At 44.0% G+C, this 26,367-nt stretch overlaps 1 protein-coding gene across 13 annotated transcripts in view; it reads left to right on the top strand.

Moving 5' to 3' along the window:
- The window catches only part of LOC118232405 (neuronal cell adhesion molecule-like), a 76,856-nt gene that overhangs the window by 8,155 nt on the left and 42,334 nt on the right, over nucleotides 1-26,367 (top strand). For 11 of the 13 annotated variants that reach the window (XM_035427374.1, XM_035427375.1, XM_035427378.1 and 8 more), the window contains exon 2: nucleotides 20,061-20,142. The gene's annotated coding sequence lies outside the window, so the exon portion shown is untranslated. Of the gene's footprint in view, nucleotides 1-17,382; nucleotides 17,477-20,060; nucleotides 20,143-26,367 lie in introns of those variants that run through there. The other 2 variants (XM_035427372.1, XM_035427373.1) reach the window with 2 other exon arrangements.

Raw genomic sequence — 26,367 nt, 5'->3', positions numbered from 1 at the left:
GCAGTCCACCGATCCCCGGCAAACCGGTCTTGCCGTTCCTTCGTAATGTTTGTGTACGGCTACGGTCAGTTGGCTCATATTGGCACGTGACGCCGTGAGTCCAGTCATTCATTTTTCATTTTGTTTGCTCTGTATGAAACGAAAGTATGAAAGGCCATTGTGTGGCCAGATCCGCTGTGTTATGAGTCAGTTGGTCATTATAAAACATTTCACTTTTGGGTCAGTGGCTGGTCCCCTGATTTGGCCCTCCCTCCGCGTGGTTGCCATGGCATTTCCTGCCGAATTGGACTGAAAGGAGGAGCGCGAAGCGGTGCCAAACTGACGTGTCCGAAAGGCCGGCCGAGCCAGAGCCCCCATGACCCCCGAAAACAATGAGTTATGATGATGATGACGGCCATTTAAAAACTGACCCTTTCTGAGGAGAATGGAGCTCTCATATGCACTGCCCATGAAAATATAAATACAAGCCCTAAAATGTTATAAGTATTGTATTGTGATTTATCTGAATGGCTTTACGCTGTTTTTTTATTTTTATGAATAGTAGTTGGCTCTAAGACAAAGAAAGGGTCCCCTTGTCATTTTCAGACACACACAATTCTGAGCTTTCTTAGGAAGCTGTCTTTGGTTTAGCCTTTTGACACTTTTCTCATTTTCTCCTCTTTGATGACAGCGAGAAACGTGGCGAACGGGAACGAGTGACTGACGGTGAAATAGTGCGATGCACACTGCTGCCACAGCCTCAGAGTTGTTACTGTGGCTATAAAACCTGCTTCAGTGACTGTAGGACAACATTAAATTCACTCTGAATCGCACAAACACAAATAGAAAACAAAATGATTTATCCAATTTCTTGTGAGTGTATGATGTTCCCGCATTAAAGAGGAGCTCTGCTGAAATTTTGAGATAAAATTGGACTAACCCCCAGAAAGAAGATTACTCTCTTTGATCCCATAAACTCGGCCTAGGGGGGAGGGGGTGCGCGGTGGGGATGACACGCTTTCTCTATATTTATGGGAATCCTGGTGGCTGGTTTTTAGAGAGTGGTGAAGAGTGTGCCATATTTAGTTGTGGTAATCCTAGTATGTAATTCTGTTCCTCGTTATAAGGTCTCATTGATTTTCAAACTGAAAATTTGAATTTGTGTTCATAGATGTCCACCAGATCGGGGTGAAATATGGATTTGAAATACTTGAGAAATGTAAATTCATAATAGTTAAAAAAACTCAACATATCCCTGAGAATTTTCAAGAATACATATTACTAACCAAAATGCGCAATCATATTAAGAATTTTCCTCTGAATATTGGTGAAAATCGACATATTACCATCATCAGTAATCTACAGGGATTTTAATAGTGTCTGCAGGGTTAAAATATTTCAACCAATTATTTGACCCAGATGTGATATTCGGCACTAAAAATAAGGGGTGTCCAGTCTTATCTGAAAAATTCCAGTTGGGGTGCAGGTTTTTGTTTCAGCACAGAGCTACACCTGATTCTTCTTATCGAGGTCTTGATTGAAGACCGCAATTAATTAATTAGCTGAATCAGGAGCCGTAGTACTGGGCCAGAACAAAAACCTGCACCCACGTATGCGCTTTTTGGACAAGATTGGACACCCCCTGCTTCAACCCAGAGGAGCCCAAAATGTGTGGGTTTTAATGACTAAATATAAAAATCAAATATCCTCAGAGGGATCTTTAGCCATTGGGAGCAGAATCTCATTGTACAGTTCTGTCACCGCGGTATTACGCAGCTAAAGGGTACAGGACAGTAATTAGAGAGCGTCTGTTTTGTTCGGCGGTAACGCGACCCCTCGGCTACGTCTGATGTCTAACCACCCCCGCGCCTGCAGTCTTACCCTTGGTACCCTGATACAATTGGAGTATTCATGCTCCTTATAAATACGTAATGAGGACACTTTTCAGAAGGGTTAGTTAGATTTACCCAGCTGTGCTGTGGAACATGCTTGTGCAGGAGCCCTCTGTGGTGTTGTGATATTTATAGGAGCCGCATGTGGGCATGTGGAAATCGCTTATTGTATTGAGGTTTCCGTTCAATGTACAATATATTTGTGTAAATGGACAATTTCATCTCTGGTTGATGTTGCATGGGGAGCAGATTAAGCTGGGGGAGGCTGTGCTAAATAGATTCTCCATGCCGTGCCTGAGTAGGGGTGGGGGGGGGGTCGGTGGTGGGGGAAGCAATTAGGAGCAGGGTGCCCCCGAGCTGTGCCCGATCCCCGCTTGGTGGTGTCGCCCCCTCCTTCTCGCCCCCCCAACCCCCCTCCCACCCGAACACGCAGGCTCAGCCCTGGGGGTGTGCGATAAACAGGCCTTTTAATCTCCCGGTTCATCGCAGGGGCGGGACTCTAATCATGTGATCCCTCATCTCCAGACTCCAGACCCTCACAGAAAATTTCATCTATATATCAGCATCCCTCTGTGTGTGTGCAGTCATATTAAACGTGTTTGCTCTGTATGCGTGAGGCTGTCCGTCCATCACTCCTAAATGTTCACTGAGGTCTGAGCTGGAAAGAATTTGACCCAAAAGGTTAATTTCATTCATTGAAATACTCAGTCGCCACTGGTGATTCAGTTCTGTATTCTGTTACATTGATGAAGAACACAAACACACAAACAGACAAGAAATTAATCCAATGATCCACCCTTAATTGTGTTTTTAAAATTCTTTGAATGTTTCGTAAAATGACTGCAAATTGCTTTTAGGCCTTTTTTTGTTTTGTTAGTCTACTTCTCTGTTTTCCTCAGTCTCAGATTCTATGAGCTTAATTGGGCGCTAACTGTGTGCTGGATAATTATCTGGATTGGCTCCAGGAAAGTGATTTTCTGGAGCAATCATTGGTGTCTAACTGATGCATCTGACAGAGGTTCTGTTAGAAAGAACTGAGGTACCAGAGTACTGAACAAACTGTTCTTAAATAGATGGAAGCAGAAAGCTCAACCAATGGAACAGAATTACAGACTGCCCCCTAAAGCACACTGTCCTCCTTCTGTACTCTCAAAAGTCAGGCCCTACACTCTCAGAATAACGTGTTCGAAAATGTTCCTCCCTGACTCTTAAAGAGGAACTCTGTCTAGTTCTTGTTCTTGTTCAGAATGATTCAGAATGGTTTCACACTTTTCTCACCTACCATAGAGGTTTCCATAAAGAACTAAAATGGGCTACCCTATGGCGACCAAGAACCCTTTTTTTCTGAGTGTGTACCAATGTTGGTTCCTCAGGAAATCATAATTGCTTTTGCTAATTTTGAAAATATTGTGTGAGTGAGGCTGTCACTGTTGGCCTGAGATACTGCAAGGCTCAACCCCATTGGCCATGCAGCCCCTCCCATAGGAGACAGGCAGACAGACAGACAGACACATACATACATAGTCACTTTATTATCATTCTGATCTTACACCAGTCTCCCATCATTTCAACACAAGCACTCAAACATGACGAAGACTTGATTTGCAGCAAGCAGCCCTCTGACACAGCGTTAGGATGTACTTGCATTTACTTAAGTTGTTTGCAGTAAAAAGTGTCAAACCTTTGCTGAAATGTGCTGTTTGTGCAGCACGGATGCCTATACCTGCAGTACGTCCAGAGGACAGGCTTGCTTCTGCTTTGAAACACCGATCTCTGCCCATTCCGCCTGTAACCTGGCACCTGCTGAATGACCTGCTTTACAGCACTCATCATTATTCAGCATTTGGATGCTTTGCAGAATCTGCAAAATATAAGAAGCGTCTAAATTCGATCAATATTTGTCCTTAAAGCTGAGTCGCAATCATGTACTGGTGTAACTTCTTCATTGGCAGTTTGACAAGTTCATTATTGGTCACTGTTGACTTCACCAAACTATGATTTGTGAGGGAATGAGAATACAAAGACAGAGATATTCTACAACAGTTATGTGTATCATTTCTGTGTGATCCAGGGGCAGAAATGTGGGAATTATTAATTATTATAATCGAATAACCCTTACGAGTTATTTTATGCTTTTCTTGAGATGTTTCATCCACATGGACTCAAAATTGTTACTGACCCTTAAGTCAGTTTGGATAGTAGTTTGCAAGGTGAAATCTTCAAGTCCTTCACTTGAATCTTTATGGACCTGGAACCCAGCAGGAAGTTGTTTTGTCCACAGCCGGAAGTTGTTTTGTGCCCAGCAGGAAGTCGCTCCTTTTGTGCTGTTGTCTCTTTATTTAGCGGCTATACAGACGACTTTATTGACTTCCTCTTCTGTCCTTTCTGTGAGCAGCCAAGGAAAGTAAATGTTAGCTGTTGTTAATTCTCTCTGAATGCTGCCCTTTTGCTGTTACACCCCCCAAACACACCGGGCATGGATACTCTTTACCCAACAGCTCAAATGGCACTTTCGACCATACAGAACAGCAGAAAGGAAAGGACACAAAGTAAATGGCAGTACAAAGACAAGACTGGAAGTAGAGACACACATCTACGGACAAAATGAAGTTTGCTTTGTAGCAATGGTGCAATCTCAAAACACACCAGGGAGTGACCTTTAGGCTAAGCAACCGAAGGATATGTTAGATGTAACTGAACGGCTGGTGGGGGGAGGGGGGAGGGGGGGTTTGGGGTTCAGCGCATAGTGAAGGGGGTGGGGGTGGAATTGGGGTTGCTGTGCGTAGTGAAGGAGGTGTGGGGGGGGTTTAGGGGTGCAGTGGGCGGTGAAGGGGGTGTGGGGGGAGTTTTGGGGGTGCAGTGCATAGTGAAGGGGGTGTGTGGGGGTTCAGGGGAAACTGAAGGGCATGTGGGAGAAATTGGGAGTTCAGTGCGTAGTGAAGGGGCTGCATGGATGCAGTGCGTAGTGAAGATAGTGTGGGGGTGGGGGTTCAGGGCATAGTGAAGGGGGTGCGGTGGGAGATTTGGGCGTTCAGTGCATAGTGGAGGGGGTGGGTGTGGGGGGGGTTCGTTGGGGGTTCCGTGCATACTGAAGGGGGGTCGGCGTGTGGCGGGGGGGTTCGTGCCCGGTCTTATTGAGTCGTGCTGTCAGACATTATGAAATATGGCTCTCTTTGATGATTGCAACAATGCGCCCGTGGGGGTCCCCGTGTCCCCTCCTCCCGCTGACAGGGCTTGCTGTCACTGCAGTTGGCTTCACAGAACCTCGCTGCAAACATGCTATTCTTTACTTAATCAGAGAAGAAGAACGAAAATGTCACTTCCTGTGTGCTCCTGTCACACGAGGTCTGACATGAGGAACGTGTTATAAAAAGGATTCGTATTGTTATAATTCACATATATAATTCATCGTGTGGTTCCCAGTCACATACTGCGTCACCACAGGGCATTTAATATATATTAATATATACGCATTCCCTCAGAGACTGAAGCTCTCTCTCGCTCTCTCTCATTATCTATATATAAAACGCACTGTGATTGAAGCATTGTCGCGTGATTAAATGTTTGCTTTGGGGGCATGAATAGCATGTTAGCGCTCTTTCTCACTTAGCAAATAATAGGCCAAGGCATGAATCAAAGGTCTGTGTGAATCTAAAGGTTTTCATAGTGTTGACCTCACAGAATTTCTTACCGTTGCCATACCCAACACCTCAGCGCTAAGGAGAATTACGTTTCCTCAAATTTCACTGTATGCAACAAAGGTAAGAGCTTCTGTTACCATCCAAGGCCAGAACAACAAAAGGTCTTAATACCTGGAAAGTAACTTTGTGGCCTTAGTATCACTTTTAGTGTTATTCACAATGGCACATAGTTTGTCTGACTTGTCTTCCCAACATTCCAGTTCTCTCTTGTGATTAGCTTTTGTTGGAAGAACTGTTTTGTTATGCTTTTTGGTCACAAATGAACTAAAAAAAAACAAGATGATAAAACATAGAACAGCCCTATAGAATAGGACACCATTAACCAAACATAAAGAGGCAATGTACTTAATGAAGTGTGAATACATGAAATGTAAATTAATTTGTTTTCATGTTAAATGATTGTCGTGATAACTGGGCGTTGCTTGAAATAAGCGACACAAGGGCTCAGCTTCTTTCAGCTCATAATGTATCAAGCGACTTAACGATTTGACCTTATTTCCAGCCGGTTTCTCCAAGGCAACAGCGTTTCAGCTCAGATTTTTAAAGAGAAAACGCCCGGCTCCTCCAGGATCTGTCCCAGGGTGCAATCTGTCATCTGATCAAAGAGAGAGCGTGGAGCTGTCGGGAGAAATTTGCCTGTTATTTCAGTCTGCCCTGAATGAAGACACACACGAAAGACACGCTTAGCCTCTTTCATTGATATCTTATGTTTTTGACTAGCCTTCTCTCTGGGGCTAAGCATACCACAGTTTGTTTTAAATAATTAATTTGCTCTCATGCAGATATATGAGAAATGCATGTTGTTTTTCTTCTCTCATGTTGACCGTAGGAGCCTCAGGATGCTAATCACGTGTTTCCCACAAAGAAGCGAGCGTATTTTTGGAAAGGGATGCTTTCCGCGTCTCTATGGAAACGTGCAACGTTTTCTCATTCCAAAGGCCGTTATCAGAAGGTTCATGTTACCATGGACTCATTATATTGTAATTGTTATGAAAGAGAGGAAATAAATCCATATTCGTCATATTGAGTTGTTTTGGCCACACACTCATCCCAGTGATCTGAGACAGCCGCTGAATTTAAATATTTCTCATTAGTTCTCCCCAAACAAATAAATAATTCACGGCCACGTGAGGGTAAATTATTGAGAAAAATCATGATAAAGGAGATGTGTGGTGATCTGGCTTAAACATCTGCTTTTATTGGGCTGGAATCCTGTTTGGGAATGATCGGAGAGCTGTTTTGTGGATCACAACCGTTCCACAAGCAGTACGGCCTTGGTGAATCGAAGCATCTCTCTCGAAAAAGGAAATAAAAAAACGATTGAAATGCATAACGAAATCTCTGCATTGGCCTGAAGCACCACTGCGATGATAATCAGCTGTTTCCATAATAATACATAATTCAGTCCCCGCATTTGTTGTTGTCAAAGCTATATTTACATATTAATTATATCATACCCATTACATTTACATGGATATAAATATCATCAATTTGGAAAATTTAATGGTATGCCACATTTCAGGACTCTTTTACTTCCTGACATTTTTTTTCTCTCAAACATAAGAGATGCATTAATGCGCAATTATATTTTTGTCCATAAATAAGTTGGCTTCGCGCTCCATTGCCCACCAATGCTGGCAGATTTAATGCAAACGCTTCTGTTTCCATCGCATTTGTAATCGTGCATTTAAAAAGCGCTGCGGCATGCAGATGCATTCTGGGAGCTCTCTTATCCTCCACATCTATAAATATCTATATCATGAAATAATGCAGCATATAATAGTATTATATAACAATATCATCTGGCCCAGCTGGTCTGTTTGGGCACCGAGTTCCTCGGTGATCCCTGGATTAAGCGGACCTCACACAGGGCTGGAAAGTGGCGCTGCTTTCAGGTGACTTGATGGAATTATCAGTTAGGACTTTAACTCTGGAGCCATTTTCTAAAGGCCAACCAAAATAATCTCATTAACTCGCAGAAGGAAAGAGTTGAGCAGTGCATTTTGATGAAGACCGGTGTGGTTGAATCATTAACTGTTCTCATTGCTAAATACTATTATTTGTTTTGGTTTTTTTTTGGAGCATCAAGCGAGTGTGCAAATATTTGCTTTTCAAAGCCCGTTCTTATGACCCAGCACCAGTTTTTTTGGTTTGTTTCCATTTGTTTTTTTTTTATAACACTGCAAGTCATGTTGTGATCCATCCCTTTTGTTTTCATTAAAACACAGCAAACGTCTTTATGTTAACTCAGCTTTATAAAGTATTAAATTAAATCTAGCAGTGTTTATTTGAGTCAGATTGTGACATGTACTCTTTCCAGATGTAATTTTACACTGAACGTCTTACTGTGTGTTATGCCCATGCGTGCAAGAAGAGAAGGCAGAGGTTACCTATGTCTCTTCCAATCTCTCATTGTTTTTTTAAATTCTGCGGGACAATAACAATGTCAAACGTTGCTTTAAAGTCAAGGCACTCTGTGGGTTTATGACATTATGACAGATTACAGCCTTTTCGTACAAAGCAATTTTTCTCTGACACAATAAATGCTTCTTCACGATTAAAAAGACAGAAGAACAAAAGCGGAATGGAAATGGTGCTTAACAATGTCCAATCCATCAGAATGTCGCAATACGACGGATTAAGTTCCCATTAAAGAAACATTTACGTATTCATGAGCCCGCTTGCCAGCGTGTGTTCATTAATACACATGCCCCGCCCCCTAGCCTGGGGCAGTGCTGCTTCATTGACTGTACCGGGCCGCTTTGATGCCGGCTGAAAGGGCTCTTAAATGATTTATGAAACGTGCAGTCCCCCGCCACCCAAAATCCAAACGCGGCCCCGTACCCCCGCGGAGCCAAGTTCACAGGCCTGCCGTTCCTGGTTCGACCCGACGTTCAATTCCAACTGCCTCGGGACATCCCGTCGCTAATGGGGGTGGAGGGGGGCTTTGTGGGGGTGCTCCAGTGCGAAAACCATTCCCCCTGTCCCGTGATTGGGCGAGTGGTGCAAGCAGACTGGGGCGAAGGGGAGGCTCTTCTAGAGAAAAACGGCGGGTTTTGACATGGCGGGTTTCGGTGGAGGGCGGACACACGCCCCTCCGCGCTGTCCCGTACTGAGAGCAAAAGGGCACAGCGATCAAGTGATCATCACGGGTCACAAGGCGACAGGTGAACACAGGCAGGCGTTCGGAACTGAGGAGAAAAGGAGGGACAATGCGCCAAAAAGCGTACGGAGGCACTTGAGGGCTGCTCTGGGCTGCCAGGCCAGCCGCGTGGCGGCCCGTCCGCGTGGCGGCCCGATCCAGGCCGCACAGGAAGCTCCGGCCCATTCAGCGGCCCGGCCGCAGTGCGTTTCCGCGCTGCCGTAAAGCAGATGCTCCATTGTGCGCGCGGCGCATGAGGCCGTTTATCATGTGAAAGGGGCCCCCTCTCAGGAGCCCGGCCGCCCGATTGTGTGTGGCCCGGGCTTTTACGAGCCTGCTCTTTAACAAGTGTGTGTGTGTGTGTGTGTCCCGCGCGCTAACCACCAATGGAATTAGACAGCCATTGTACTGACCCCTCCCCCCCTTCCCAAACGCACACACTTACTGCTTATTCTCTCACACGTGCACACACACACACACACACTACTCTCACTGTCACTGTCTTTCTCTTTCCCTCTCACACACATATACATTCATTCATACACTATATATATATATATATATATATTTATATATATATATGAATTTCAGCATGTAGCAGTTTTGTTTTCTTAGGTATGATCTTATTCAGAAGATCTGCAGAAACCACAAGGAGGACGGTGTTAGCAGTGCTATCAACACATTCTGATACAGTTTCTTAAAGCCTAGTATATTTTTGGAGTGTGTATGCATGGTTTTTTCTGGCAGTAAAGTACTGTAGCATTTACTGATGGAAAATGTTCATGAAAAAAATACTAAAGGAGAGAGAGAGAGAAAGTGCTACAGAAGGTCTTTAGACTTTTGAGGTTCCTTTGAAAGATAGAGAGTGGGAGAGGGAGGGAGAAAGAAAGACAAAGATAGGGAAAATGAATAGTGTGAGAGGAGGAGAGTGAGAGAAATAGGGACTGTGTGTGTGAGAGAGAAAGAGAGAGAGAGAACAGACTAGATCCCACTGCTGCTTAAACAGCAGGTCTTTTTGGGCCCAGAAGGTAGACATCTTGCCTGTGTTTGGCATTTGAGAGTGAAGTGGAGGAGTCGATCAGGCTCTCACACAGACCGCGCTCAGTCCTTTCATGTGATCAGTTCTGACAGAAGCCCTCTATGAGCCAGAGAAAGGGCTCTTGGCTGGGCATTCGCCATGTGAGCTGGACATGTGACCCGCGCAGTCCTGTCATCCCCGGTGTCCTGTGATGAGAGTCGGGCCAACAACGTGAAGGACACATAATGTTTGCGTAACTTCACTCGGCCAATAGCTGAAGAGAGACACAGACATTACAGTAGAGTTCATCCATGGAATTCATGGAATTTAGTTATTAAGATGAAAAGGATAAATCATTAGTCCGTGGCATTTGGAAATTCATGCATAACCGCGCCCTCTGTTTGGAAGCGGCCAATAGGAAGGTTCTCTCGTTGACCCTAGCGTTTGACATCACGTCATTGGGCAGCTGAAGGAGTGAAAAAGAGTGGAAACTGATTAATTTGTCCCCGGGGTTGTCAGCTGGTACGCTTCATTATGTCTTACTGTAGGGGTGTGAAGCTGTGTGGAACGCGCTTCCATGTGCATGGCTTCATATTTTATGATAAAAATGAGGAAGGACTCAGAGGAGAGGAGAGGAGAAGAGTAGAGAAGAGGAGGGGTCTGGGTCAGTTTCCTGGACCTGCATACTGCACACAGTGTGTGCCATCAGCAAATTCAGCCTGACTGAACTTAGGCAATATTTAGTTGTTTATTTTCAGCAAAATGGACTCGTAGATAATTCCACAGTCGTTAAATATAATCTGTTCATGTCAATGCCGAAACCAAAAAATCAAGAGTTGCTGGCTGAATTTAAGTTTGTAACACCCGTTAAGATTTCACGTTTGCTGCGCTGCTCCTGCGGCGTTGGTTACGGTTCATGGCTTGAGGTGTGCCACCGGTATTGTAGTCAGTCTGCAAAGCCAAGCCATGTCAATCACGAGTTCTCACACCTGGTCTTTAAGCATGGCTCCCCGTGTCCGTCAGAACCCCGGGATTCTGCCCCTGTCCTCATGCAAATGTGACTACAGCTCCTATAGAGGTGATATTGAACTCCCAAGAGAAACAAGACTCCGGCCTGTGAATTATTGATGATGTGTAAATATAACCCGCAGACCGGTGTTCAGTGCTCGTCCCAAACCTGCTATTTAAGGCGGGGGTTAGACTGGCGGTTTACCACTGCAGATATGGTCAACTCGAGCGCAAAACCGCTCCTCTGCGGTGCGTTGTGTATGTTTAGATGTAGTCAGATCCTGTTCCTAAATGCGGAACTGCTCACCGGGTGCTCAAAAGTGATGACCGTGCTGGGTTTATTTTCAACCAAAGCAGTCAATTAAACAGTCAATCAATCAATCAAACCGTGTTTGATCTTAACAGTGGGACACCATGCAGCTACAGACCGTAGGGTTTTTGCAGATACGACTTGATCTTGAGGTTCATTTTAAATTGTTGCTGAAAGCCGGTTGGAGGGGAGATCTGCAGGCATCTGTTCAGCTGTCCTCTCTCTTCCTGCCTGTAAGTCTTCATTACAGTTAAACTTGTGAGTGAGTGAAGTAAACCGCTGCGCTCAGGGCTAATTGGACAGAGAGGGAAACAGAGACGTGGCTGCCAGGCTCCATGGAGAGGACGGTCAGACGGGGAATGGTGGAGTTCGGTCGGCATACGGTTCTGTTCCTTGGCTGAGCAACAGACCCTAAAAAAAGGAGTGCTCACTGGGGAGCCTGTTGGATGTTATTTAGCAACCATCAACCCTGTGCAGCAGTGGATGATATCATCACATTTTCCCCTGTGCTGTCACCAGGAACACGGTGGTATGGGATCTCTCTCTCTCTGTCCCTCTCTCTCTCTCTCTCTCTCCCTCCCTCTCTCCCTGCCTCTTCCACAGGACTGAATCTTTACAGCACAAGCACTAAATACCATTTCCCAACAGCAGTGACCTAGTCACTCACTCTGTGATTCACTTATGCATTCATGAGCTGGGAAATGAAATAAATTGTGTGTTTTCTGTTGTTGTTGTGTGATTAAGACCATTTAATCAGACTTTTTTCTTTGTTTTTCTGTTTATTTTCCAGTCCCTGGGGAAATCTTTTTTCAAATCATTATTAAACTGAACAAAACCAACATGTTAGAGATTCATGTGCGTATGCAGTTGATTCACTGTTTATCAAGCTGCTATTTCTCTTGGCACATGCTGCTGGTGCAACGCTGAAGATGTTACAGAATCAATTAAAACTTCAAACATATTCTTCTTGGAAAGTGCACAAATTTGGCAACAGCCAAAGCAGGAAACATTGAGTATGATTACCAGGGGAGCACACAGGCATGATTCACACTCTCTCCCTGAGTGTGTGTGCGTGTGTGTGTGTTACACATACAGTCTAAGACTCATAATATAGACAGAGTGTCTGTGTGTGTGTGTGTGTGTTTAACATATACAGTCTAAGACTGTAATATAGACAAAGTGTGTGTGTGTGTGTGTGTGGTATGTATGTATGTATGTATGTGCATGCGTGCGTGTGTGCTTGCCTGCACGTGCGTGTTGCTGACTCCGTATGGTGCGCCGTGATTGGCTGTGTTCCTCTGGGACTTGTGTGAGTGAGCGACTGAGGGTGACCCAGATAAAGGCTGTTTCTCAGCGCACAGTGGCAGGTTGAGATGCAGAACCTCCCACAGGGCCCTCCCCCGGGGCTCCTGGGATGCGCTGGCTGTCCCCGCGCTCCGGTGGGGGTCACCTGCCAGCGACGCTTACCGCAGGTGCGGCGTTCTCCGCGTTTGATTCGCGGTCGTGCGCTCGTCCTTCGCGTCTCCTTGTCGCTCGTTGACGTGGAAGTGAGACGGCTTCCTGAAATTGTGATTTTACTGAGTTTGTGCATTTATGTCTCTGGAATGTCATATTAACGTCAATCTGAGACAACACCTTCCGTTTACTTACACATATAGACAAGCTAACTGTGTACTGATATGTTATTAGAATATGATACGAATAGTTTTGTTGGATTAACATTACACTTATTGATTATTAACAGGCCTCTGTGTCTTCTTGGTGACATTGCATTTTGGTATTGCTGAGAAATACACTGATGTCTTCCACTTATGTTCGTCGCTCTGGATAAGAGCATCTACTAACTGTAATGTGATGTAGTGCGAAGACAAACATGTTTATTGCAGGAATTAGTTTAGGCGACATTAAGATTATGGCAGTAGGTTTTTTCTTCTCTGGACATGGTGACAGAATTACAAAGGTTAGCCAACTGCTCACAGCAGAGCTGCAGCCCTTGGTTTTTATTTCTGAGTGTATAGGTTGTGACATTCACCGTGATACTTTTTCTGCCTGAGTGGGTGTATGGTACGTAGTGACAAATGTACTCTGCACGCCTGCTATAAATTATCCTTAGGCCAGGGAAACCGTGTTGGTCCACTTCAGGAGGTAAGGAAGCTAAGCTAATGCAGGCTACGTCAGGTGGGGGGTGTCAAACTGGCCTGACAGGCCACGGAGGCTGCAGGTGTTTGCCGTTAACTTTCGCTCAGCAGGCAAATGAGGTCTCCAGGACAAGGTGTGTGGATTCTTTAGCCAATCAACTTAATCCGCCGGTGCGTAAACGCACGGAAATGAGCAGATCTCCAAGACTGGAATCTGACACCCGTACTTTGCCAGAGAGGAATAATCGTGTTCCTGCATCAATAGCTTATTCGATATAGCTAATTCAATAGTGGCCTATTGCTCGTCTCGAATCTGCGCCTGAATGAATTTTCCTCTACGAACTGCGGTGTTTGTTTCTTTTTCTTTCTCACGGATTTCACGGTGAAGTTTAAATCAGCTCTTGACAGCTCTGATATTTATATGAAAATGACTTTGTGTTTATGGGCTAATATGTGTGAATAAAATTGTCCCGTTTCATCAAAGTAATAGGAGCGGACATTAAGGTGGAAATTCAGACAATCACTGTCTCATCTTTTTATAATCCCTGTCAACAGTAGGCTACCTCTTTATTACCCTGTGCGCATTTTTGAAAACGTCGCTGTCTACACAGACCTTTTGAAGAACTGTGTTTCGGCAGAGAATAAATGAATTTAAAGCAATCTGTACAGGATAAAACTTGTGTTTCCTGTACGCAAACCCTCTGTTCTGTAGGGCAGGCTACTGTTGCATGAGTAGGCTAGATATTAATCTTGCCTTTGACTACAATTTTAAAAATGAAAAAAATGTTTTCGCGTTCATAAGCATTCTGTGTCTGATATACTATATTACTTGATGTTTCGCTTTGAGAGATCGCCAAGAAGAGATGAAGATTGCTTTCAAAAAATGATTGGGTCCGATTTCTGGATAACCTTGTTCTTTGGAGTCGGGAGTAACGTTTTACACAGGACAATGCTTGCCCTTAACCTTGGTGAAGCAGTGCAGCTTGTGGGTGGTAAATCTCTCTCTGATTAAAAGACTCTGGCATCCTTTGTGCCTTGTTGCGCACGGCAGTGTGTCTTTCTGCGGGGATGTTAACACTCAGTCTAAGTAAATGAACACTGCTAATAACCATGGAAACCTCTCAAATCCACTTTATTTGTGCTTTTGTATTGGGAGGGGAAGGGGGAGAGAAGTGTCTGCTTGACAAACGTCAAGCCTATATAGCCAAAGTAGCCTACTCCAAACTGAACTCACGACCAATGCTTTATTATAAGGCTACGTTTACTCTAGTAATAATGTGTATTTTATCCATTTCCAGGACGGAGTGTAGCACAGTGGGTAAGGAACTGGGCTTGTAACCGAAAGGTCGCAGGTTCGAATCCCGGGTAAGGACACTGCCGTTGTACCCTTGAGCAAGGTACTTAACCTGCATTGCTTCAGTATATATCCAGCTGTATAAATGGATACAATGTAAAAAATGCTATCTAAAAGTTGTGTAAGTCGCTCTGGATAAGAGCGTCTGCTAAATGCCTGTAATGTAATATCTGTGTCTGACCTGAATGCTCCATGGATCTGCAGGGATATTTTCCCTGACATACAAGTTTTTGGCGCGATATGGCGACGCTCCAACAGATTCTGCTGGTCTTGATTTGCTTTGGGTGTTGATTTTACGAGGGGGGGCCCGTGATATATGTCCCATCTGAAATGAACGGTCGCCTAACGATGAGCGGCTCCGCCGTTGCCATGGCAGCGTTATGCTCTCGGAGTTTGCGGGTCAGATGGCGGTGGAGAGGATTCCTCTCCTCGGACTGCGGTCTGCTGGGTGATGAGAGTAAATATGGAAGCAAATTACTTTTGGAAATTTTTGAGGGCGTTTTCACTGTAAAGTGATGCGCACACTCCTTGAAGTTGTGGGTGAGCATTCTATCGCCTGGATTTAATTAGAATTTGTCCTTGACTTTGTCTCTCAATTAAATGTAATTGTTATATAATAATAATAATAACAATAATAATAATAATGATAATAAATAATGCTTGAATTGCGAATAAAAGTTAAGGACAAATGTTAACTGAATTCATGCTGGTTTGATCTTTGTTGTTTTCTATTTTTATTTTAACAAATAAATCTGAACAACAGGTGGCTTCAGGCTTTGAGAAAATAACCTTGCTGGTAGCCAAATAACACTAAGACCTTTGATTAAAAGAGTAATCCACATGGGTTGTTAATATGCACCCATGTTCTCGCATTGTATCTTTTACAATAATAACTGTAAAGGCCTTCAGATTCTCTCTCACCGGGGACTCCGAAGTAACCCAGCCCCCGATTCAGCGTCTCAGCCAATCACGTTCTGCCTCTATTTTGCTCTGTGAATGGGGACCCCAGCTGACCTCCACTCCTGGGGCTCCTTGTGTAAAGACCCCCACGTCTTCCCAAACAAACTCCAAAGAGTTATTCCCAGAAGAAGAAGAAGAAGAATTGGGGTTGGGGGAGGTGGCGCGGAGTTAGATTTGATTCCTGCCCGAATTTCACACTGTGTAAAAATACCACCCCCCTCATTGAAAATATGGAGGTTTTTTTTTTTGTTTTTTTTTTTCTCAAACGCCGTCCTCAACAATGGCTAGCGCGGGCAGCCGTCCAGATGGACAGACGGCCTGGCGTGATTGAATGGGCATCGGGAACCGTTTAGCGTCCCAGCCGTGTCTGCCCCGCTGAAGGGGTGCAGTGTGCCGAAATAATTTCTGATTAGGCTTGGTCAATCGCGGCGTATTCCGCAGTGTAAACACCCACACCTCATCTCTTTTAATCTCGCTAAAAGCCTTCTGTGTGCCTTTCCTTCAAAGTCCCAAGTAGTCCTCAGTTCTGATTATTTTGCATGAAATGTGCTGGGCTAACAAGCTTACCTTTCAATATTATAATAAGAATAAGAAGAAGAAGAAGAAGAAGAAGAAGAAGAAAAAGATAAACATCATATTAATAATGATAATACTCATTATCTTCATCATCACCATCATCATAGTAATAAATATTATTTGAACAGCACCTTTCATGAGGAGAAACAAACATGCGGGAAACTGACTGACAAACTGACTGAATGTTTACTCATTTCATTAGGAGAGTGGTTTAACAGGTGTGTATCAGGTTCCGTTTTTGGCTAACCCCCCCCCCACACTCACTCCACAGATCCAGGGCACCAACGAGGGAAGGGAAAGCCATAGGTTGTCTGCCGGCGTTTGAATGCAGCGGAAAAAGGATACGCTAGCTTCTGATGATGTGCACCATGGGCCACGGACAATGGCCCCCTTAATGAAGCCATTTCAGGTCCGCCGTGAACGTAGCGGAGGACGCAGAGCATACGCTAACATCGTGCTTTACTGTATCACAGGCATTTAAACCAGACGCTGAGGGTGTATAAGAGTGGAATCAACATGGGAAAGTTTGCCCTGAACGAAGTTAGCGCGCAATGGCGTTATTCTGAGCTAAGGCCATTGTTCTCCCCCCCCCCCTTCGATGGACAATATGCATTGAGGGAGATTATGTTCCTGCTACTGTGCTTTGTGAAGCATGGTATTATTCACCTCAGAAAGAGAGAGAATAGTGACACTTTCAAAGGGGGAGCTAAAGAGAACTCTCTCCATTGTGATCAGCTGCAACCATAGCTTATGGATGTCAAGACTTTAAAAAAAAAAAAGTCTTTCTTTTAAACTGTGACAGTGATAACTGTCACTAATAACTGACCATAAACAGGGTCTCTTTATGTAAAATCTGCTGGATTGATTTCCATGGGACATCTGCTCACTAGAGTTGAACTTCTGCTTTCAAGCCACAAATTGGATGGGAACGGAAGTCAGAATTGTTGCCCCGGGGCAACTTTTGCTGAAATTTTTCAGGTGAAGTCATTCAAAGGGCTTAAACAGCTCATGAGGAAACACAGACAGGAAGTTATTTTTTTCTTTTGATAGAACAAAAAATATATTCATATTTAAGTTTTTTTTTTAATTAAGCATTTTGTTGTTTCTTGGTGTTTGAATCTTGGTGGGTTCTGCTGGCGTTCACATGATACCAGGAAATGTTTAACCTCTATTGTGCCGGGACAAAGGGTTGTTTTAATCCCGCTGGGGGGCGAGGCCAGGGGAGGGTCGGGGACAGCCCGTCTGGGCGTGAGCATCCTCCCTCTCTCTCTCTCTCTCTCTCTCTCTCTCACTCTCACTCTCTGCGCTGCTCACACGCCCAGCCTCTCCGGAGCAGCGACAGCACAGGAAACAGGGCTGCTCACTCAGGACACTCTAATGACAGCACTGAGCGACCAGGTAACGCAGCCAGTCAGCTTTACATTTTAAAGAGTTAGAAGCGTTGGGCTGAGGGGGTCTGTTTGAACTGCTTCCAGTGTGTTTGTGTGTGTGTGTGTGTGTGTGTGAGAGAGAGAGAGAGAGAGAGAGTGCGTGTGAATGAATTTGCATGTGTACGTGTGAGCGAGAGTGTGTGTATGCATGTGTATGAGAAAGCATGCGCTTGTATGTGTGCATGGGAGGGTGTGTGTGTGTGTATGTGTGCATGCGTGCGCGAGTGAGTTTGTGTGTGCAAATGTAATGCAATGTAATGCAAATGAGTTTGAATGTGTGTTGTGTGTATGAAAGAGAGAGAGAGGGAAGGAGAGAGAGAGAGATTGCCAGTGAAAGACAGATGTGCAGGTGACACATGTCAGTCTCGCATCCTCTCCCCTGGTGTTTGCTCACCAGATTTCCCCTGCTCTCCTGCTGTTCCTCATGTTCAATTGTCACTTGTGATGACATCGTTAGACTGTTCTCTGCATTCGGGTTTTTATTAATCATCATGGGGTTGCGAGGGGTGTGAGTATTTAATTGCAGCCCTTCCACTCTGCAGCAGCATGCGCAGGGTGATTTATTAATGGATATGTCTGGCCTTGGGTCTCTCCTGTTAATGGTGGTTTGGTGGTAGGGATGTCTGGGCTGACCTCTTTTCCCTTGGATAGGAGCAGGCTCTCCCTGCCCTGACAGCTTAGAGGAAATGCAGCATCATATGATCCTTAACGGCAGGCGTCATTCCTCTCCTGCTCCGGGTGTACGGATGCTCCAAGCTCTGATGCTGTGAGGATTCGTCGTTTTTCTCTATTACATAAGGATATATATATATATATATATATACATACGGATTTTTTCTCTCGGGGGAAAAAGCCGGTCATATATCCATTCGGTTGACGTTGATGCGGACCGTCTTGTGGAGCGTATACTCTGCTCATTTGGGTTAGGTTTGGCACGTGGACCTTCGCGACGAGAGCATAAACAGAGCAGCATCGTTTGCCGGTGAAGCGTTTTTAGATGCGACTCTCAATAATGCATGCGCTCAGAATCCCCTTTAACTCGCGTTACGTTTATTTTTTTTCTACAGTGGTTCCTTCTGTCTCCCCCGTCACCATAGCAACGGCGCGGGGCTCTGGCCGGCGCTGGGGATACTTGGACGCGCGTTTCTGCGCCATCCACCGTCCGAGCGAGAACAGCTGTTGTTGACGTCTTGACGGAAGGAGCCTGGTTGCTCTCGGGCGATGATGTTTAATCAGAGAGCAACTTCCTGGTTCCACAGTACCGGTTTTCGGTTCCATTTTCGAAAAATGGTTTCAATGCGTTTCTGACATTGAATTATGGTTATTTTCCTATTACGCAATACGTTTCTATATTGTCAGTTCAGATGATATCCTCTGGGAACGCAGTCAGTGTAAATCCTTTGACAACAGTTGATATGCTGCATCAGTCTGAAGGATTTTGAGTGGTTCTTCTGATACGGTAATCTGGGGAAAAGCTATTCACGCATTGTCTTGACAGAAGCCCAATCCGGTCCCTGAGATGAGATATGCTCCTACTTACATGTCACTCCTTTGCAGACACGGGTTTGCTTTGCTTTTGAATTATACATCTTATTTCCATGTCTAAAGAAAAGGATTTCTGTTCCACCAAGCAGATTTCTTCATCTTTTTTTCTATCAATTTCAGACATGGCATAGCAGGCTGGCTTTGATTTTGAGGGGTAAAAGAAAACCCACCTTGAGTGGCATCGTCAAGGACGAGCGGTGGACATCATAAAGGGGTATTCCCTGGGAAAAATTTAAGGATGTAAAAACGAGAGAAAAGAGTAGACTAAGGTCAACGTAAGTCCTTAGTATGAGAAATGTGTTTTTCTTCACTCTAACGCCCGTATGAAAGGACTCTCGAGGTTAGAGTGGCTTCGTCTCTCACCGGAATTACGCGCAGAATGCGTTCACACGCACCGTCGTTCCTCCCCCTCCCCTCTACGAGCTGTGCCTTCCAAGATTCCAGAATGTTCTTTCCCGAGTTCATAGGGAATTCCTGCAATCTATTTCACTCCCAATGCCACTTTGTCACCGACATTCTGATGTTTGCCTAACACACATCTCCATTCAGCAGGGTGTTCGTGGCGTGAGCCTCTAAATCAACATTACCCTAGTGTCATTGGCAAGCAACTAGTGTGGATAATTTCAAATAGTTATTTGAAATACTTTAACCCTTTATACACTAGTACAATTCCTGTATATTACTGACAGTATTAGTGTAAACATCTGTTTTTACCTGTACGCTATTTTTTTTCTTTTGTAGGATTCATACATTTTTGTTTGTTACAGGTTTTGTTATAATTCTCACAGAGGTCACAGGTCTGAAGAATTACAGGTATTTCTAATATGATTTTGACCCAGGTCTGGTTCAGTGACAGCGCAGAGAAAAATGTGACCAGGGTGAATTTTATTTCAGCCCCATGTGTTGACTGGCAGGCCGAATTGACCGTTTTTAAAATCCTCCAAAACCTTTTTTATGAATGATTTTGTGTTAAAACTGAATAAACAGTAACTTTCTGTTTTTTGTAGGACAGAGAGCCAACCCAAGCGGTCCGGTAGAGACAGAGGACTGCACCAGTGGAGGACAGAGGGTGTTAGTGGACCCACACAGGTAAGGCCTGTCAATCACTGAGATGCTCTTCAAACGACACGCCCCTCCCCCTGCCCCCTGCCCCAGTGGATTTCCACTATGCTTCCTTCATGTACAGATTCAAAAAAGAGGAAAGATTTGGCCGCAACCCCGAAACCAACCACAGGGCACATTCTGTTCACAAACAGCTCGAGCGGGGGGATTTTTTTTTTTTTAAGAATATAAAAAATTCTGGCATTTATCTGGCCCGTTCTGACAGCGAGTCCCCGGGGACCGGGTGAATAGCGCCTCTGTCAGAAGCATTCGCTATGCATGGGAGCTGCAGTTGTATGAGTGTCTGTGCCGTTGATGATGTTGCCTGAATGGGCCAAATGGACTGCGTGGACAATGAGGCGCGTTGTGAGGGCTCCTCGCTGAAGGACTTTGTGCTCCTCGTTTAACTGATGAGAGTTTCATTGGTTTTCAAAGTTTTTTTTTTTTTAATAGAGTCCTGTTTCTGCTCTGCATCTGTCAGTTAACTATGGGCTGGTTCGGGATACAGGCTAGTGTCAGGTGTGATTGACAGGTTCAGGTGGCAGGTGTTGGCCCACTGTGAACTGCCCCTGAGTGAATTAAAGTGAAGGAGATGCGTGTGTCCTCAGCAGATGGAGAAAAATGTGTCTGAAGGCTGAATAAATTTAAAATATTTTGGGCTGTTGGTTCTAATTTGCATGCAAACTGTCCGTCTCAAAAAGCTCAGTCATATAACAGGCTTGTTCGGTCTCCTCTGGTCTCTCTCCAGCTCCACAGACAGATGCATTACCCATTAAAGGATCCACTGGCTTGGTCAGGGATATCAAACACCAGTCCTGAAGGGTCACAGGATTGGCTGGTTTTCAGTGAATTTCAGCATGCCCTTGAGTCACTGATTAGCTAAAGAGTCCACACCTTGTTTTCAAGGACTATGTTGGCTGAATCTGAGCAGAAGCCTTATTCATTTGTGTTTGTTTTGGCACTTGCATTTATGTGTGGATTGCGTCAGTAAATAGGAAAATTAAGGGGAAATGCTGACTGAGGTGTTGGCGCTAAGTGTAAGACCTTGGGTCAGTCTGAGTGTCAGGGGTGTTGAGGTCAGTGATGCAGGCCAATGAGTGCTGGTTCCCGCCTGAGCTCGGCTCCACCCTCTGAACTAGGCCCCGCCTCTTCAGGTCTTGAATAGTCTTACTGAGGGGTGGGCAGAGATCAGGAATATGAATCAGGAGAAGAGACAGGAGCTGATTGGGTGGTTTGAAACCCGCTCAGGCGTGAATCTTTTGTGCGCCGAAATCTTCAGCCCCCAGCCCTGACCCCCCGATCCCGTGAAAAGGGGTTTGTGTTTACACTGTTCTGGTCACTTTCACACTTTCATGGCCCCGCCCCCTTTTTTAAAACAATCTCAGTGTTGGGGTTTTGTGTTTTGTGGGAAAGGTAGGGTTTGGATAAGTTTGTTTAAAAAGTCGAAATAATTTGTTACCACAGATTTAAGTGCATTCTTTAAGCCCGTGATATTCTGATCCCCCGCTGACAGAATGTTACAAAGCTGTCGTTTGTTTCTAATTGTGCCAAAATTAGGTCTGGAAAACCTCTTTGAAGCAAATAGATAAAATCAGCCAAACAACTTCCTTTGCTTCATGCATCTCTGTTTAGTAACTGGATAAAGGGATTGTTTTATGTCAATATTAAATTCCCCACTGTTGAAATCATTTAATGGGGTTTCTGTGATGAGAACGGACTGAGCAACAGTTGAAAAGTAGATTAGATTCTCTCAATGAATACAAGGCAGTTTTCTAATAAGACAGAATGGCCAGAAGCCATGCATTCTCTTTCAAGAACTTTTGAATGAACTCAGCAGGGTTTGTTACGATTGTTGCATGTTATTTATTTTTCGATTTGGCCAGCTTTGTGCATGAATCGGGTCATTTGTCTACCACTCGCTTTCTCTCACTGTCTTATTTTGACTTCAGAAATAGGAATAATATTGGGAACATAAACATTTGCTTGGTCATTGAATTGGTCTTAAATGCTCTGATACAGATCCCGATGCTCATTAGGAAACAGAATTGCGCGTCACAGTGTGTGTTATGTATCTTCGGGACATAAATCTTGCACAGAAAGTAAGGTCAAAGTTCAGCAGAAGGTCTGGAGTTAGGAGCTTTGACACTGAGTGGAAATAACGGAGATGGGCTGTGGCTTAACACAGTGAGTCACCCTCATTCCAGGTGGCATCCAGAGGAAGGTTCCCAGTGAGCTGCTGTGTCAGTAATATAAACAGTGTGTGCGTGTGGTGGTCAGTGATTTGTCAGGCCCTGTTTCACAAAGCAGGATTCATGAGTTAGCTGGATAACTATGCTGCGTAAAACCTGGACCCCTCCCAAATCTGGAACATGGACTGAAACAAAAAGAGTTGTTCTGGGTTTATCCTGCTAGTCCTGCTTCGTGAGATATTCCCCTGTTCTGTCAGTAATATAAACAGTTTATTGTGGTCAGTGAGCTGCTGTGTCAGTAATATAAACAGTCTGTTGTGGTCACTGTGCAGTTGTGTCAGTTATATAAACAGTATGTAGTGGTCAGTGTTGTGTTCTGCCTGTAATTTAAAGTGTGTGGTAGTCAGTGAACTGTTCTGTCCATAATATAAACAGTGTGTGTTGGTGGGTTATCTGTTTTGTCAGTAATATGAAGTGTGTGATGGTCAGTATATAGATATGTCTGTAATATAAACAAGGACTGGCTGACAGTGGGCTTTTCTATAATATAAAATCACACCAGGAAATTGACAGAAGTGTAGCCTTATGCGTAGCATATTTGTAATCCAGTGATAACAGACATCAGAACTCTGTGAACTCACCTTGAGGAATATTCTGGGCCTTGCATTCTCCTGACCTGGTGAACAGATGGGCCTGCGTGTCAGAGCTGCCAGCTCAAATCCGGCTCTGGCATGCTGTGCCACAGCACTGGCGTGTAGAAGTCAGGATTCTAACTTGTTACTGAAGACACCCTTGATCTACAGAATACTATTATGACATTAAAGAAACTAGCTAAAAAGGATGCTTATCATTATTATACAGTGTTAAAAAGAATACAAGGCATTTCTGATCATGTTTATGTAAAAGGATTGAATGATAAAATTGGTGTTGAATCAGGATTATAAATAGGCTTATCAATGGCTTTCTGCTGCATTGATCGATACTTTCCCATTCCATAGAACAATTCAGATGATCCAAATCTACAGCATTTTATGTTTGGATCAATTTTTTTTCACCTTTGAGCACTCCTTTCTATATCTTTCTATAAACCCTTGTAAATTTCCTTTGGATCTTATAAACATACAGAAGAGCATTGAATGTAGGCATAAAGCTGAGGAGCTGGGTATGCATGACATCCATTTGTCTGGTGGGGGAGAAACAGTAATATATCACCGTGAAACCCCCCCCCCCCCCCACCACCGCCGAGGTGCAGGTGCAGTATTTCATTAATACAAAACACACCCGCGCGACACTGTCTCAGAATACAAATGAGGGGAGTCAAGGTTCAACCCTGTTTGAAATGCATGTTGGGATATCAGGCCTCCAATGTCAGACTACCTTGGAATTGTCCTCAGAAGGAAAACGTTTTGCCACTCTCCTGGAAGATGCAGTTAAAATATATGAGAATGTTTCTTTTTTTTCAAATAAAAAAAAAACAGGCAAAAACAAAGCAGTTTATATTGGTTTTTGCAGAGATGATCACAATGTTGAAATTATTTTAGGCTGTAAGTGATATTCCATTTAGCTGCATGCAATTCCAACAGACATAGCCTTGGTATTACATTTTATTTCCCGCAATTCTCAGTAAATCTGCCATTATCCCAATGACTCCCAGATCCATTTTTGAAATATTCATGACCTGCTATTCGTTTGCGCTCGGACATCAGGGGTAATAAGTGCTCCAAGGCTGTTTTAGTGCCTGCTGACTCAGATCTGTGTTCTGTTTCTCAGCGCTGAAGACAGCTGTTTGGCTAATTTGATCGCTGAAAGTCACCTAGCGATGGGACAGGGGGCCGTGGAGATCACGCGCTGTGAAGGCCAGTCCAGGCCAGTCCAGTGAAGGATAGGAAAAGATTAAAACGCACACTTTGCATTTGGACAGCATGTGAAAGTTTCTGTCGATTATTTATGGCTGTAGCTGGGTCTACATCATTGTTGTTTGTATAACTCAGATGGGTGCACTTATGTTATTTTCCTTTTGGTAGTCGCAGTGGATAAGAGCATCTGCAAAATAAATGCATTGTAATGCAATGTTAATGGATGGTGAGCACTGAACTGAAACCACGTTGCTTGGTCTCAGTAGCTGTAAGTTGGGGGTCTAATGTTCTGACTGCATCCTCTTGTAATCATGGCAGTATCCAGCCAACAGGGAATCTAACTGAGCCCATATCCTGCTTTTGGACAGGCACTGATATGTGAGCTGTATTAAAGTACAGAGGCCTTAATGGATAACACCGGTAATTTCCTTTTTTTCTGTATCGTCGACACATCCTAGGAAAAGACCAAAACCGATAATGCTTCTGTGCAGCTCTCCATGAACTTATCCTATGAACAATTATTTGTCTGTCTAGCCACTGTCAATATACCGGAAATCACAGAACTCAACTGTTGTCCAAGAAAGTATTAAAACAAGAGACATACTATTGCTTTGGTCAGCTTAATTCACCATTACGAAGAACCTAGCTTTTGTACTTTTTACTGAAATAACTTTATAAAGCAACAATGATTGCTTTTTCGATATGTGGAAAATAGTTCAGTGTGGTACGGGCATAACTGAAAATAGCACCCAATGAGATGAACAATTTGCTCGCCATGTTTTTTTGTGATAATAGGTTTTATTTCCTGAAAATATGTCTTTCTGAGCTGCATCTAATGACTTCCATGGACAACTGATATTAATGGCTTTCCTGGTTGAACACTAAATGGGGTAGGGAAATGTTAAAAGTACCATAGGCCTCTCTAATACGCACTTATGTGTAGAGGCAAATGTGGTATCTGTGTCTTTCCCTATGATACAGAGTAGAGTGGTCAGTGAAGCAGCTGGGTACGTAAGAGAAGAGAGTTATTGAAGAAGCAGGTTGAGAATGTATTAATAGGGGGTTGTTGATGGCTAGCTTCATTCTGTCAATGACATGATTGCACAGTGAAAGCCAGTCACTTTCACTAAATGAGTTTTAGACGGCGGCACCACTTAATCAGGTTTAATGCCATTTTCAGACACTACCGCCGAAATAACTTGAATAAGCTCATGAATGTGCAATGATCTTATCAGCCCACTTGTCATGGATTTCCAATACTAAAATGGCATCAGTTTTCTGTTTTCTGAGTTCTGCCTACATGCTCACAAAGAGGTCAAACACGGGTCGGCGAGTATTTCTTGCGTGCGTAGGGTCGATGGCTCTTCCATGTGATTGAGCTTAAGATGTGTCAGGACATCAGAAGCGTCCTATTCTCCTGGTCACGTTTCTCTACGACCGTGTCATCTGAGCAGCACAAGGTCCATCAGTCACAGGCAGTAAAATTAGTAATGCTTCTCTTATGCTGTAGATGTGCACGTACTTCTGAAGAGTTGCACAAACATGGGTCTGGTGCAGGGTGTATGTTACAAATCCATGGGGATGTTTTGCTAGACTAAGACATCCATGACATGGGGGGTGGGGGTTGGGCGTAGGGATTCACAGTAGCATGTATAACCCCCCCCCCCCCCCCCATTCAATCTCTTCCTGACTGCAGTAAGAGAAGTGAATAATGTAGGTAAAAGTAATATGCTGTTCTTATGAAGCTTCCTCTAAAACTCACTGAAGTTAATGAGAATGTGAACTATTATCTATTATATATTAATCTCATAATATATTTATAAAACAATTTTATTCTAAAAATATGTTATGACAATGTATATGAAACATTTTATAATAAGCCTCTTATTATAAAAAAATATGCAGTATATTAATAATAATGTTATAAACCATATATGTCTTGTTGACTTTCAGTGGGTTGTTGTTCAAATAATGTTTACATTTGCCTACCCTGCATTTGAATAGCTTCTGCCCTTTGAGCTGTTTGCAGATCTTTGCATACGGAGACCCGAGTCCAGCTCTCGTTTATGAATCGTACAGTCATCTCTCAAGCAAATTTAACCCCAGCTCATTCAAATAGGGCTTTTTCTGCCAGCGCCAAGAGCCACAATCTGTTTTTACACCGCAGG

Source organism: Anguilla anguilla, chromosome 7, assembly GCF_013347855.1.
Source record: "Anguilla anguilla isolate fAngAng1 chromosome 7, fAngAng1.pri, whole genome shotgun sequence".
Classification (NCBI taxonomy): Eukaryota; Metazoa; Chordata; class Actinopteri; order Anguilliformes; family Anguillidae; genus Anguilla; species Anguilla anguilla.
This window is presented reverse-complemented; position numbering and strand designations above follow the sequence as displayed.